This window comes from Kryptolebias marmoratus, linkage group LG11 (genome assembly GCF_001649575.2).
Source record: "Kryptolebias marmoratus isolate JLee-2015 linkage group LG11, ASM164957v2, whole genome shotgun sequence".
NCBI lineage: Eukaryota > Metazoa > Chordata > Actinopteri > Cyprinodontiformes > Rivulidae > Kryptolebias > Kryptolebias marmoratus.
This window is the reverse complement of record NC_051440.1, coordinates 25,383,417-25,397,298: the sequence shown is the minus strand read 5'-3', so window position 1 is coordinate 25,397,298 and position 13,882 is coordinate 25,383,417. Positions and strand designations below refer to the sequence as shown.

The following is a 13,882-nucleotide window of genomic DNA, read 5'->3' as shown; positions in this document are numbered from 1 at the left end:
GGAGGTCTCAGCAGACAGGAGGAGGTCTCAGCAGACAGGAGGAGGTCTCAGCAGACAGGAGGAGGTCTCAGCAGACAGGCGGAGGTCTTAGGAGACAGGTGGAGGTGTTCTGGGTGGATGGTGTCACCGGGGGGATCGGGTTCAGATCAACTGTCCTGGGACAGCCTGGTGACAGTCTGAGACAGCCTGGAGAAACATTGGGACAGCCTGGGATAGACTGAGACACTATGGGACACTCTGGGACAGCCTAGAGAAATCTTGGTACAGCCTTGAGACAGCCTGAGACACACTGGGACAGTTTGGAGACAGCCTGGACAGCCTGATGCTTTCAGGGACAGCATAAATTCTCCTCGTCTGTCAGAAGGTAAATCTGTCCTCTGGCTCCTCAGAAGCTCTTCGGCTGATTAATTAATCAGCCGAAGCTTCCTTCAGCGTTATGAAGTGCTGAGGCAGAACTCTGTGACGCCATGAACTTTAAAAATGGCTGAATGAGTGATGGCTGACAGGGAGGCGAGTGTGAGGAGAGCTGACGCTGCGGAGCTGTCAGCCTGGTAAACATTTAAACTATTAAACAGTTAACAGTTAAAGAGTTAACGAGTTAACCTGTTAGGATGAATCCACCTGAAGCCTCCCATCAGCTCCTCTTCTCTTCAGACCGAGCTGAATTATTCAGATCTTAGGTTTCTAACAGCCGAAGGCTCAGAAGCTGCAGGAGTTTGTCCTCCCTGCAGCTGTTGTTGTTGTTGTTGTTGTTTCCAGCTGCTGTTTGTTCCTCACTCTTTGTGTTACGTTCATTTTCTTCCCCACAGAAACAAGAATTAATGAGAAATCTGCCCCTGATGGGAAGCTTTGAAGAGGAAGGATCCAACCATCCATCCATCCATCCATCCATCCATCCATCCATCCATCCANTGTCTGTCTGTCTGTCTTTGGTTCCTAAATCTGACTTCGTCTTAACTTGTAGCTGCACTGAAACAAAACAAAAATGATCAGAAAAGTTTTTTTTTAGGCTAAAATTGAAATATATATATATATATATATATATATATATCTGATATCATATTATCATATTAAATTGGATTGTAACAAATAACATCACATCGTATTGTCTCATATCAAATTTCATTGCGTCATATCTTATTCTATTTATTGTATCATATAATTTATTTTATTGAATCTTTGTCATAGTTTATCATTTTACATCTCATCTTATTATATGTACTGTTTTGTTTTGTATCATATCATATATAATAGAGTATCATATCGTATCATATCGTATCGTATTGTATCATATCGTATTATAAAATATATCATATCTCATTTTTATTCTAATATGTTTTCATGTCTCATACCATGTTCATATCATATTTTATATTGTATCACACCTCATATTTCATCTCATCTCATCTAATCTTAACTTATCTCATACCATATCATGTCTCATCATCAGCTTTATTACATAACATCAACTAGAAGCCCTCTTCTTCTAAGGCCATAATCTCATTAATAGATAGTCTGGACTTCCACCAAAATTTAATCAATTGTTTCATAAGACAGCCTCAACATTTGCTGAAAACTTCATCATTAGTTTCAGACAGACAAACACACCAACGACGGCGAACAACCTCCTGGGTGGAGGTAAATCTGTGTAAACCTGGGCGCCTTCAGATTGTATGAATATCAGCTGAACAGCAATGTTTCTGACAGCTGAATTATTAACAAGTTCGATGCGTTTGTTCATTAAGGTGCCTCAGTTGTCAGAACATTAAGACGTCCCACAATCAGAGCCAATCAAAGAAATCCATTTCCACACGGCGGCCTGTTTTCCCTCATTAGGTTTGTCTGAAGCAAATGGAACGACTGCTTCCGTACGACGAAGGTAATTATTACCCGGAGATAAATAAAAGTCAGCCGGCACGTTCCTGACCTCGCTGCACACTCTGCAGTCTTTTTCAACCCGCCCCAAGGAAACAAAAAAAAGGAGAAATCTGCATAAAATATTCATAGCTGTGCATAATCAGACATGCTGTTAGAGACCTAGTTTAGGTGTTAGGAAGCTGTAAGAACTCAACAACCCGGATTAGAGACCTGAAAACCAGTGCGCCTTTTAGTTCAGATGTAGGAAATTCACAGGTCAGTCGGTGGCGAGCTGTGAGAGATTAACGTTAGGATGGAGGAAAAGAACCACATCAGTATCTTTGACTTTTCTTTAAATTAATATTCATGACTGAAGTGAAGCTTTTTTATGCTTAAAGCTGTTGATGAAGACGGTAAATCTGATCTGTGTTTGCTGGGCTTTGTGGTCCAGACAGTAATGTAACGGGTGGTGACTAATTAGTGGAGCAACTTTTATTCTGTAGACTTTATTTTTCGTCATCACCTCGTCCCTTTGGTTAAACACGACAAGTAATCAGATTAATGTCAGGTGTTTACAGCCTGCATGGAGATGGCTCTCACGCCGGATGTGTCGGGGGGCACGTTAAGGGCAAACAAGCACATCAGGTGCACTCGGCTCTCTCATTGGTCGGTTCGGGGTCACGTGACGCTTCCTGCAGCAGTTTTTGGCTCGTGTTTATACTGAAAAATCAATACAGCAGCTTCACACACACACAGAGTTTATAAATTATGAAAACACCAGAGCTATCCGCGGTTATATATGCCCGTGTGAGCGCGTGATTTGTGTCGACATTTTTTCAATTAATAGTTTGGGTTTTATAACTCCTGCAGAGTTTAACGTCCTGTTTGTCAGTTTGTGGAGTGTTACAGAAAGGTCCCGTCTCTGATGGTCCTTTTTTTTAACAATTTTCAAACATTTATATCAGGATATCAGCTTCCAGCTGACAAATACACAACGACTTGACCAGATTTTCAACAGAAAAACTTACATTTGTTGCAAATGAAAGCATTCAGCATGGAAAATAAAAGGCTTTTTATGCTGTTATATAACTAAGAGTTAGTTTATGAGCTATATCAACTGAAACATTTAAATATAATCTGCAGAACAAAAGAAAAAAGACTATAACTGAGTAGGTTTTGCAGATATTGAGCTCAGATTTGATGCAGAAGCAGCTGAGAGTCGTTCATGGTCGTTATGTGACGTGATTTTATTTTCAAGGTTCGACCAAAACGGATTCGACTTTGTCTCCGTTTCTCAACGTAAAACGGTTTTAATCTGAAAAGCTGGCGGGTGATATGCACTCCTACAAGGAAAGCTATGTTTTCAATTATTTTATAATTTTCCTGCTTTTATTCTCTCAGACATGTTCCAGAGACATAAAAACAGCTTTTATTGTTACACAAGTTTAATTTCCTTGCTGTAAATTCACTAAGTGATGCCTCAGAACACGGATTAGACAAATCATCTTGTGTTAAAATGTCTTCAGAATGATTCGTTTAACTTTTTTAGCTCTTTTAGATGAATTTTCTAAAGCGGGGTTCTGTAAAAATGAAATGGCTCTTTAAATGACCTCAGTTGGGAGTTAAATTCGGCAGCAGCAGCTAGCCGTAGCACTTCTGGTGCAGCCTGTGACACTTCCAGACGAAAAATAACAGTTTTGCTGGAGTAACTGTGAAAAACGTGAGCTGTTAGCGTATTATTCGGGTCAGAATTAAGCTCTGTTTCGCCAAGCTGAGGTGGTTCAAAGAGCTATCTGCAACAGGTAGGATATTCTTTGTTTTTAACTTTTCTACAGAATTCTATTTGAAACAAATCAGAACGATTTCTTTTAACGGTTCATTTAAACAAAAGCATATTAGTCCTGACTGCTGAGTCAATATTTTGTTTATTTTTTTGGCAACAAAACAAAGAAGAGAAGCGTTTTGAGGACAATCGAAACTCAGGAATGTGAAGATTTTTTATTGATGAGGAGCAGCTGGAGCTTCCTCCACTGAGACGCCGTTTTCTTACAGTGTGGCTTTCATATTAAAGTCCTGATGCAATAAAAGCGGATTGTGTTTCCCCCCAGTGACACAGAAACAGACACCTTTTAATCTACCAGACCGAGGCTCTTCATTTTACCTTCGGTAGGGCTGGAAATTGAAACCCGATAATAAAACGGATCATCTGTGGAGAACTGAAGGCCACTCAGAGGAATGTACTTTAACCACCTGAGTGACGAGTCGATCTGTTTCTCCTGAAACCGTTTTTAGTAAATACGACAAAGGCAGTGATTCGCTAACGAGTTATTTTCACCTGAAACCCTTCCTCTGCTCCAAAGCGGGTTAAGTTTCTGCATATCCTCGTCCTCAGTGATGCTTCTGAGTTGCTTTAATCCAAACCTCGGCCTGCTGGGGTTGTGATAAATTAGGTCTGTGGTGTGAGATTGCCTAACTGATTTATTGGTGCTCAACAATAAATTGGCTTCACGGGTCTCACAGCTCTGCTGCGAAACTGTTGGCCTGATTCAAATGTGTCTCATATCTTTCCTGGCGTTTTTACAGGCTTCCTGTTTGTTTTAAAATAGACTGTAAATCGCTGTGCTGGGCATAGATTTATCAACACCTAAACACGTACCGTTTCCTCTGCCTCTCGCTCGCATCTTCTGTTCTTTTTTTTTACCTCGGTGGTTCAGTTTGTTTTTGTTTTTTTGTGTGTGTGTGTTTTTGCTGCGGGGGAAAAAAAAAAAACTAAAAAGAGAAACCTTCTGAAGCACACCAGAGAGAAGGAGGAAGGCAGCATCCGTCCATCAGCTCCCACACAAACACTTCCACAGAGATCCGTCATTGCCTGTCGTCGCAGCGCCACTGTCACGCCACGGAGGCCTCGGTGGCAGCAGGTTGGCTGTGGCGTGCTCGTTTCTGTGTTTTGGAAGTTGTTCCCGCGCTCTAATTTTTTCCGCTGTATGCTCGTCTGTTAGTCCTGAGTGGACTAATTTTCTTTGTTCTGCTTCTGTGTGTGTTGGTGTGTGGCTCATCTTTGTGTGTCTAAATGTGTTATTGTCACCGTTTGTGTTGCTCTGGCTCTCTCTCTGTGTGTGTGTGTCAAGGTAAATGGACATAGGCAGATGATGTAATAGTTTTTGTCCCCTGTGTGTCCACATGAGCCAGAGGCTTTTGGACTTCATTGTGCAACACACACACACACACACACACACTTGTGTTTGTCAGTGGTGGGTAATTTGTCCCCATGCATCTTGTTAAAAATAGACAGGGAGGCACTCAGCTTAGCAAAAAGCATAATCCCTAATTATTTAAAGTGCAGAATATCATCATCAGTATGGAATCATGAAGAAGAGCTCTTCGGTTTATTTCCGGAAGGCCGAAGCAGACTGATATTTGATTTTCTTTTGCTTTTATTTAACTGGAACCGATTAGTTGAGGTCTAACATCCAAGCTCCAGAAGCCAGGTCAAGATGGCCGCTTTATTAGCTCCACCTGTTCAATCGCTCGTTAGCACAAACAGCTAATTGGCCAATCACGTGGCAGCAACAGCTGATCTGTAGCAAATCCTAATAAATGGCCGTTACAGTAAACTTTATTTCCATGTAGAGACTTGAGTTCAGGACACAGAGTTCAGTATTTAATGGACAATCGACTCGTTACATATTTATATTTTTATTAAGAGAAAAACATTTGATCTCTCTGTTTCGTATTGTGGAAGACGAGAACCTTTTAGCGGCGCTTTGAGAAGATGAAATTCAAAATGGATGTGGCTCACGTAGTGAAATAATAATGGAATAATAAAAGTGTCGAGCCAGGCCTGCCGCTTTCGTCTCTGCTGTGATTCTGCTCCACGGCAGAAACATCAGGAACTTTACACAAGTGTGAGCTGATCTTTGTAGGAAAACGGATAAAACCTAATTATGTGGCCAGATGACTCGTCTTCTTCTCTTCTTCAGACCGCAGGGAGACGTTTAAATGATTCAGAAGAGCTTCTAAAGACAGCTCAGCAGCTCGATTGTTTTCGAAACAAATCCTAACATTTAATTCGATCTCTTTAACGGTTTATTGCAAACGTAGTGTTTGTCTTCGCCCGGCGCCTTTCGTGCCAGAGTTTCTGAACTAAAAGTTTAAAACAAAAACCATAACCGATGACATGAAAGAGCAACATATATATATATATATATTACTGCCTGTTGTTAGGGTATCAAAGAGCAGTTTAAGCTTCTTCTGTCACATGTAATTAATCCTTTTTAAATACTTTCTGGAAACAAACTCGATCCAGTGAGTAGCCTTATTTTAAATGTATTTCCAGACTTTAAGATGTAACGTAAAAGAGTGATTTAACTCAAGGACAGAGCTCAGACCGCGCATCAGTAAATATTGATTATTTTTCCCAAACTGACTGGTTCATACTTGTTGTTTTAAGAGCCAAAAAGTTTTAAAGCAGCTAAAATCTGTCTGTTCTGCAAATAAAAGTTTCCTGTTTCTTTAGGAGGTTTCTGATCGATTGTTAGGTTTATTTTTGAACAATTTATGTCTTTAAAGCTATAAAAAGTATCTAAAAGTCGGGACAAATAACGACCCTGTTTCCAGGCTCTCGTGTGGAAAGCGTTTGTGGAGATGAGGACGGGTTCGAGTCCTTTTTGTGGATCTCAGTAAAAATAAGCGGTTGGTGATTGGAGTGGGAGTGCTGATGGCGAGAATCAGTGGGACCAGCCGAGGTCTCCAGCCAGCAGAGACCTACTTTTAGAAACTCTAGGAACCAGAAGTAAACCAGCAGAGGCTTTTCTTTAAGGCCTAACCTGCTGCTGAGACTCAGTTGTCCTGCAAATCTTCGATGTAAGGTTTACCACCGCTGAACAAAAGCTCACCCTGTCATTAACAAGGCGACTAACTAGTTGCTGCATCGGTTTATCGGGCAGCGCAGCGTCGTCTGAAAACCTTCCAGGCTAAGTGTTTCAGCACGACGCCAGGCGCCCGATGAGAGGCAGTCTGCCAGGCAGCGAGAACCAACAAATAATAAAAGACCTCCCAGCTGACTGCCGCTGAACTGCTTCACTTCCTGTTGGTCACCTGGCTCTCTCCGAACGCCTACGAGGCAATATTAATATTGCTTTGCTGCCAACTTTCTGACATTTCTTCTCTGCTCTGTAACAGTAACCCGCCGCGAGCTGCTGCTGCGTTTATACCGCCCTCCAACAGCGCCGCTCGACCTGAAACACCCTGAAACCACAGATGTTTGACTTTTTTAAGGCTTTTTATCTTTATCTGCTAAATAAATATTCAAGCTTTTTAAATCCAGGTGATATAATCAGCTAATACAGCCTGTTAGTTTGCTTTAGTTTGATCTCGGTGGTGAAACCGTAAACAGATCAAGTGGTTTTGTGCTGAAATAATAAAAAAAAAGTAGATTACAGTTACAAGCATAATGAGCTGCACTGTTATGATGTCTGTACTCAATCTGTCAGGTTTTCTTTGTTTTACTGCCTCCACCACGTCATAACAAATTTGTTTTTATACGCGTCTGCAATGTAAATGAAGAGATTTTACCCCGAGCTTGGAACGTGTAGATGAGGAGCCCAGTTTGGACGTTTCTGTTTCCTAGAGACGTATTTGTAGGTGATGGATGGTTCCAAAAAATATTTTAAAAAACAAAAACAAAACAAGCTGGACTTCAGTTCTGTCGTTGAAGACGATTAGAGCGAGGAAAGACAGCAGCAGGGCGAGGACACCGGGTCAGTTTGTCCTCCAGCAGCAGAACTAAAGGATCGCTCAGGAAACCCAAACCAACCCGAACTATAGGATTCATCAGAAAGGAAAGTCTTAAAAGAAGACATGGTGTCAGCTTCACCGGCAGAATCTGGAAGTTGGAGCCTGAGAACTGAAAGCTCCGCCTCCAGATCTACTTTTAGAACCTCTAGGAACCAGAAGTAAGCCTGCAGCCTGAGAGCAAAGAGCTCTGTTAGCAAAATATGGAACAATGAGATCTATACTATAAGAAGGAGCTTGGTTGTTGAGGGTTAGAAAAAAGGTTTTAAATTCTGTCTATTAAGCACGCAAATAGATAATTGTTCAGTTATCAGAGAAAGATAAAAGGTTCCTATAATTGGTGCTTGAGTGGCTAAGCTCTCACCAGCGTATGTATAGTCATGGCATCTCGTGGGTTTAAATCATGGAGGGCAGCTTGTCTTTCATCCACACCAAACAGAAGCTCCTCCAGCCTTCGGCTCATTTTATTAGCTTCATCGCCACTCAGGACTTGTTTTTTCGGCTGATCCTTCTCGAGGAAGCGTGTTCTAGCTGCTGAAAATGTCCATCAGAGATTAAATCTGGACAGACGCCTGGTCTGTCTGTGGCACCGAATAATCCTCTTATTTCCTCCCGTTTTATTCTGAAAGATCAATAAATATGTAACAGCTTCATTTGTTATTTATCTTCAACGCAGCGGCCATTTTTAAAAAAAATCCTCCACTTATCGTAAGCTGTTTATATGGAGATGCAAGCGATGGGTTCTGATTACGATCATGTGACCGAAGCCAAGGCGAGTCTGCTGATTGTCAAATAAATAAACAACAACAACAACAAGAGAACATCGGCAGATATTTCCACTCCGCTGACCGGCCGTCGCTGTGATTTTCTTTGCGCTCGTGAAACGACGCAGATTAATTTCGTGCTCCGCTCGTGGCGTGAAATTTGGATCAGATTTTTTTTGGGGGGTTCGTTGTGGTTAACGCCGTTACGGCTCCATCTCAAACGTTGATGCAGGACGGGCACGACTTGAGCACAGAACGCTCTGTTTCCTTCCTTATCTGCGGTAACGGTTGCCGTGGTGACGGCATCCCTGCGGTTGCCGTGGAAACCCGGCAGCAGAGGCAGCCCTGTTGTCAAGCCGAACGGGGCAGTTGATTCGTGTTACCTTAAATAGCTTCTTTTTTAATTTTTTTTATTTGATGGAATTAATTTAATTTCATGTTTTGATTAAAGCATTAAGCGTTTCTTGTTCTTTCTTCCTTGCTTTGATTTGAAGGATAATAAATTATCGAAGCAGATTATTATTCGAAACGTTCTAGAGTTCTGAAAGCAGAAGAGTTAAAAAAAAATGGAGATTTCAGGGAACCGAAGGCTAACAAAAAGTTAAAAACATTTTAATAAAAGGCCAACTAAAATAGTCAGTTATGAATGGATGGTTAAAGTTCCCACTCCCTCTGCTCTTAGATGGAAATGAGGATAAAATAATTGAACAAATGTACTTCAGCATGTTTTATTTACAGTCCTGCTTTGGGTAAACGTCAGGAAAATAAGATTTTACACTTTTTAATCCTCGTTGTCTCCCCCTCTCAGAGAGTGATCCTTTTTTATTTTTTTTAGGATTTCTGCTAAATCCACATAAAAAGTCATTGTTTGTTTTTCTTTCTTTTGGCTTAAATTAAGAGTTTTCTGTTCCACAAACAAAGGAACAGTCAGGATTATGTCCGTCAAAGCTGGCAGTGGCTGAAGATTTTGCTGCTAACAGCCGAAACATCCACAGGAAAACTGCTTCGATCCTCCCAGCCTCCTCCGCTGAGCTCCACCTAAGCATCCATCTATCCGACAACCCATCCGAATTGTTTCCTGCCTCCACGGACAGATGGAAGCCGCGGACAGTTCCAGGAAGTTGTCAGGAGTCTCCATCCTGTTGGACGGCCTCGCCGTGTTGGACAAATCTGCTGGCTGGAGACCTCGGCTGCTCCCACTGATTCTCGCCATCAGCACTCCCACTCCAACCACCGACCGCTTATTTTTACTGAGATCAACAAAAAGGACTCGAACCCGTCCTCATCTCCACAAACGCTTTCCACACGAGAGCCTGGTTATTTGCCCCGACTTTTAGATACTTTTTATAGCTTTAAAGACAAAAAATATACCTAACAATCAATCAGAAACCTCCTAAAAAACAGGAAACTTTTATTTGCAGAACAGACAGATTTTAGCTGCTTTAAACCTTTTTGGCTCATTGTTTTTGGTTTGTTGTATTGATGAAAATTCTGTGTTTATTTAAGATAATCAGCTTTACGATCAGGATTAAGGTGCTGACTTCTGGGATTTATAACTGTTACACCTTTTGAATCATTTAGCTTTTTGCTAGTGTTAGCTTTTAGCTACAAGTTTGCAACATTTAGCTTTTAGCTACAATTTTGCTAATTTGAGCTTTTAACTGCAGTTTTGCTAATTGTCGCTTTTAGCTACAGGTTTGCTACATTTAGCTTTTAGCTTTAATTTTACTAAGGTTAGCTTTTAACGACGGTTTTGCTTATTGTAGCTTTTAGCTATGGTTTTGTCAATTTGAGCTTTCAGGTTTACTATTGTTAGCGTTTAGCTTCAATTTTGCTACATTTAGCGACAGTTTTGCTGCATTAGCTGTTAATTGCAGTTTTAAAATTTGTAGCTTTTAGCTACAGTTTTGCTAAATTGATCTTTTAGCTACAGATTTGCTAATTGTAGCTTTCAGCCATGGTTTTGTCAATTTGAGCTTTTGGCTCCAGGTTTACTATTGTTAGCTTTTAGCTACATTTAGCAACAGTTTTGCTGCATTAGCTTTTAACTAAGGTTTTGGTAATTTGAGCTTTTAGCTATTGTTTTTGCTACATTAACTATTGTAACACTGCTTATCTTTTAGCTATGGTTTTGCTAATTGTAGCTTTTGGTTATAGTTTTGTTATTTAAAGCTTTTAGCTGCAGTTTTGCTCATTTTACCTCGTTTCTGCTGGTTTTAACAGCTGATTTTTCATTGCATCTTCACAGATTTTCTGCATTTTGAGATAACTTTTGTTGAATTCTTGTTTAGATTGAAATCATTTTTGCACAAAAGCTATCTGTAACAGTTTTTTTGCAGAAGGCATCAATGGAGCCAACTGGATTTTCTCTTTTTATCTGAAAAATCGTCTGTTGGGTGCGAATATTTAACGCTCAGTAAAACTCTTATTTCCTCCTCTGTACTTCAGGCTGACTCTGAATCTCTCCGGTAAAGTTGGCGGAGATAAATCTTGTCTGGCGCAGCTCTGAGACGGAGATTAGGACATGCATTATTTTTATCTGGCATTTGGAATAATTACTGAAATAAAAACCTGTCACTAGCAGATGGCTCGCTGGCGTATCGAGGTATCCGCGGTCCCCCTCCTCAGCTCCGAGGCCCGCTTGGCTCGACTCTGCCTTCACACTTCCTGTGTGTTTGGCACCTGACCAGCCCGGCTCTGCTCAGATTGTCAAATAAATGACAATAACTCTGAGCGTTGTGATGTTACCTGGACGTGGGTAATCTGATGTGTTGCAGAGCTGCGGTCCAGCTGGCAGTTCTGGGTACAGAAAGCCCGGTAAATGGCCCCGCGACACTTTGTGCACCACTTCCATGTGATGATTCCCGTAATCTGCTGTAAGCTCAACGTTCTCCAATGCAAATGGGTAAAACACCTCCCGTGTGTTTTGTCCCCCCAAAAAAAGAATCTAAAGCAGGTCAGGTTTTCTGTGAGAGCCACGTTTATCCATTTTTAATTTGGGCCCGGACCGGCCCATCCATCCTGGCCATATTTGCTCCCAGCAGAGGTGCCTCCTTCCCGGCGTGATGGTGGAGCCACATATGCTGCTCGCAGCCGTTAACTCCTACAGTCACCGTCCTTTCGCTTTATTTTAATTTAAAGGAGGAATGCATATCGCCCGCCGCCTTTCACACCAAAACTTTTAAACTAAGATCATTTTGTGTGCGTTAAAAAAGCCACACAGATAAATCTGTTTGAGTCAAATCTCAAAAATAACGCTCTGAAGCAACACTGTGAGGATCTGTTAGCACTCAGAGTGACTCTCAGCCACTACCATACTCATTTTTCCGTTGGCTGTGGCAGCCATCTTGAACTGGGGTGGCTCCGGTAGTACATCCAGTGATTGGAGTCACTGGTTCATGAGATATTTTGCTAACAGACGGGAAAACAAACCCGCAGACACAGTCAGAAACATTATCTCCCCTTTGGAACCGGGTGGTAAAATAAAAAAAAATTCACTTATTATCATTTAAATCTGCGTCTTTTCTCACCGACATCTGTTAAACCCTTTAATCACTCTATCTTTAGCTCTGTTTGGCTCAGTCTAATTCCTGGGATAAATATTTAACTCTGTTGTGACTAAATACTCGGTCAGTGGGTTGATCGGAGTTTAGTCAGAGCTCGGAGATGTTTCCTGCTGCTTAAAGACCAGATTGATGTGGGTGAAACTCTGAACAATGAGCTAAAAAAAACCACGTATAAATGCGATCAAACATTTATGAATATCATAATTACATTTTGAATAATGTGCCATCCAGGGTGATCTATTGGTGAAGACTCAGTATTATTAGATACTTGGACACCTTTAATTTTTATAAATGTATTTGCTTCTTTTCTGGAGCGAGGAGCTCTGGCAGCTCTAAAAACGACAACTCTGAACCAGAAGAAGGAGGATTTTTAGGTTAAGTTTATCCGGCATGTTGCTCACCCCGCGGCGCCCAGAGCCATCGCCCCTGTCGTTTCCAACTTCGTCGTTTCCTCCTCCCTGAACGTGACTCAGAGAGCTCCGAGCCCACAGAAGCTCCGGCAGAAACTGTCAGTGGATTAATTTCCTCCTCTAATGACATTTATGATGTGACATGGCATAACGAGGGACAGATTGCTCGGTGGTGGTAGTTAATGATGTGGTGTTTAAAATGCTTTATAGAAGGTTTCCAGAGGATATGCAGCGGCTCAACTCGGAGCTTGTTCTGCAAAGCCTCTCCAGCTCAGAATCACCATCTTTTAATTACCGATCCTCCGCAGAGACTCGGGGAGCGTGGGAAATGTGTGACACACAAGCAGGCTTGGCAAACTCGCCAGCTGAAATGAGCACGGGTTGAAATTTATATAAAAAATACACACACACACACACGTTGTGGAGCATTTGCCTCCATGTAACGTTGATTTATGTGCACAGTGCGCCTGGAGCTGTGGTCTTCAATTAAAATTCAGCTATTTCTCTAGCAGAGGTCCAGAATGTATGCAGTGTGTTTAAATTTCACTGCAAGTTGTAGAAAAGCTGCTACGCTTAAAAACAAATCCTGTAAATGCAGGAAAACCCGCTCGGCCTGCGAGGCGAACTGTAGGAAAGCAGCACAATAAAATGAATTACTGCAAACCATTGCAAATGTGTGAAAAGTTGCACAGCTTTATATAAATTACTGTAAATTCTAGAAAAACTGTGGCTGCCAAATGAGATGCAGAGAACCGCCCAAAAGAATATGCATTAATAGGACCATCTGGGTTTGGATCCGGACCTCCATCTTTAGCTTAGAGTCATGTTTAACCTTAAATGTTTGTGCTTTCAGAGCAAACGAGTGGCTGAAACCAAAAAGCGATGCAGCTGGCAGTCCAGTCAGATGGTCAGCTCCGCGTTCTCCTCGTCTTCCGGCTCCTCTGAGGCAAGGTGCCTTTCAGATCCACTGCATTAGACGGGATAATCGCCTCAGTCTGCCAAACCTGCAGGCTTTTCTGCAGAACGGAGCGAAAGGCCGAGGCTCGGGATTCTCCTCCCTGCTCCATTTTCTTGCATCTTTCGGTGTTTACAAAATGAAAAATGACTCAGACGACCTATAAATAGCCGGCGCCCGTTTTCTGCTGGGGAAATATATTCCATCCTGGTTTTGTCTGAGCAAAGAGCTGAGCCTTGCGTGTTTGTTCCGGGAATAATAATAAATCCAAAAGAAATCACAGCTGATTAGGGCGTGTGTGTGTCCTAATTCACAGATCCTGGAACAGAAAAATTAATTCCCCCCGCGTTTCATCCTCTAAAAACATAAGTGACCCATTTTCACCAGCAATGCTGCTTCTCTGCGGTCACTATATTTTAATCCCTGTGGATCTGCGAGGTGGAGGAAGATCTGTTTGTTTGGCTGTTTTCCTCAGGAGTCTGGTCAGAGCAGGTTAAATCTCCGAGCTGCTGCAGTGGCCTAATGAGAACAAATGAT

General features: G+C 41.8%; 1 protein-coding gene across 2 annotated transcripts in view; it reads left to right on the top strand.

The window, feature by feature from the left end:
- Positions 1–13,882, top strand: part of kiaa1549la (KIAA1549-like a) — a 104,646-nt gene that overhangs the window by 21,036 nt on the left and 69,728 nt on the right. The gene's annotated exons all lie outside the window — the stretch shown is intronic.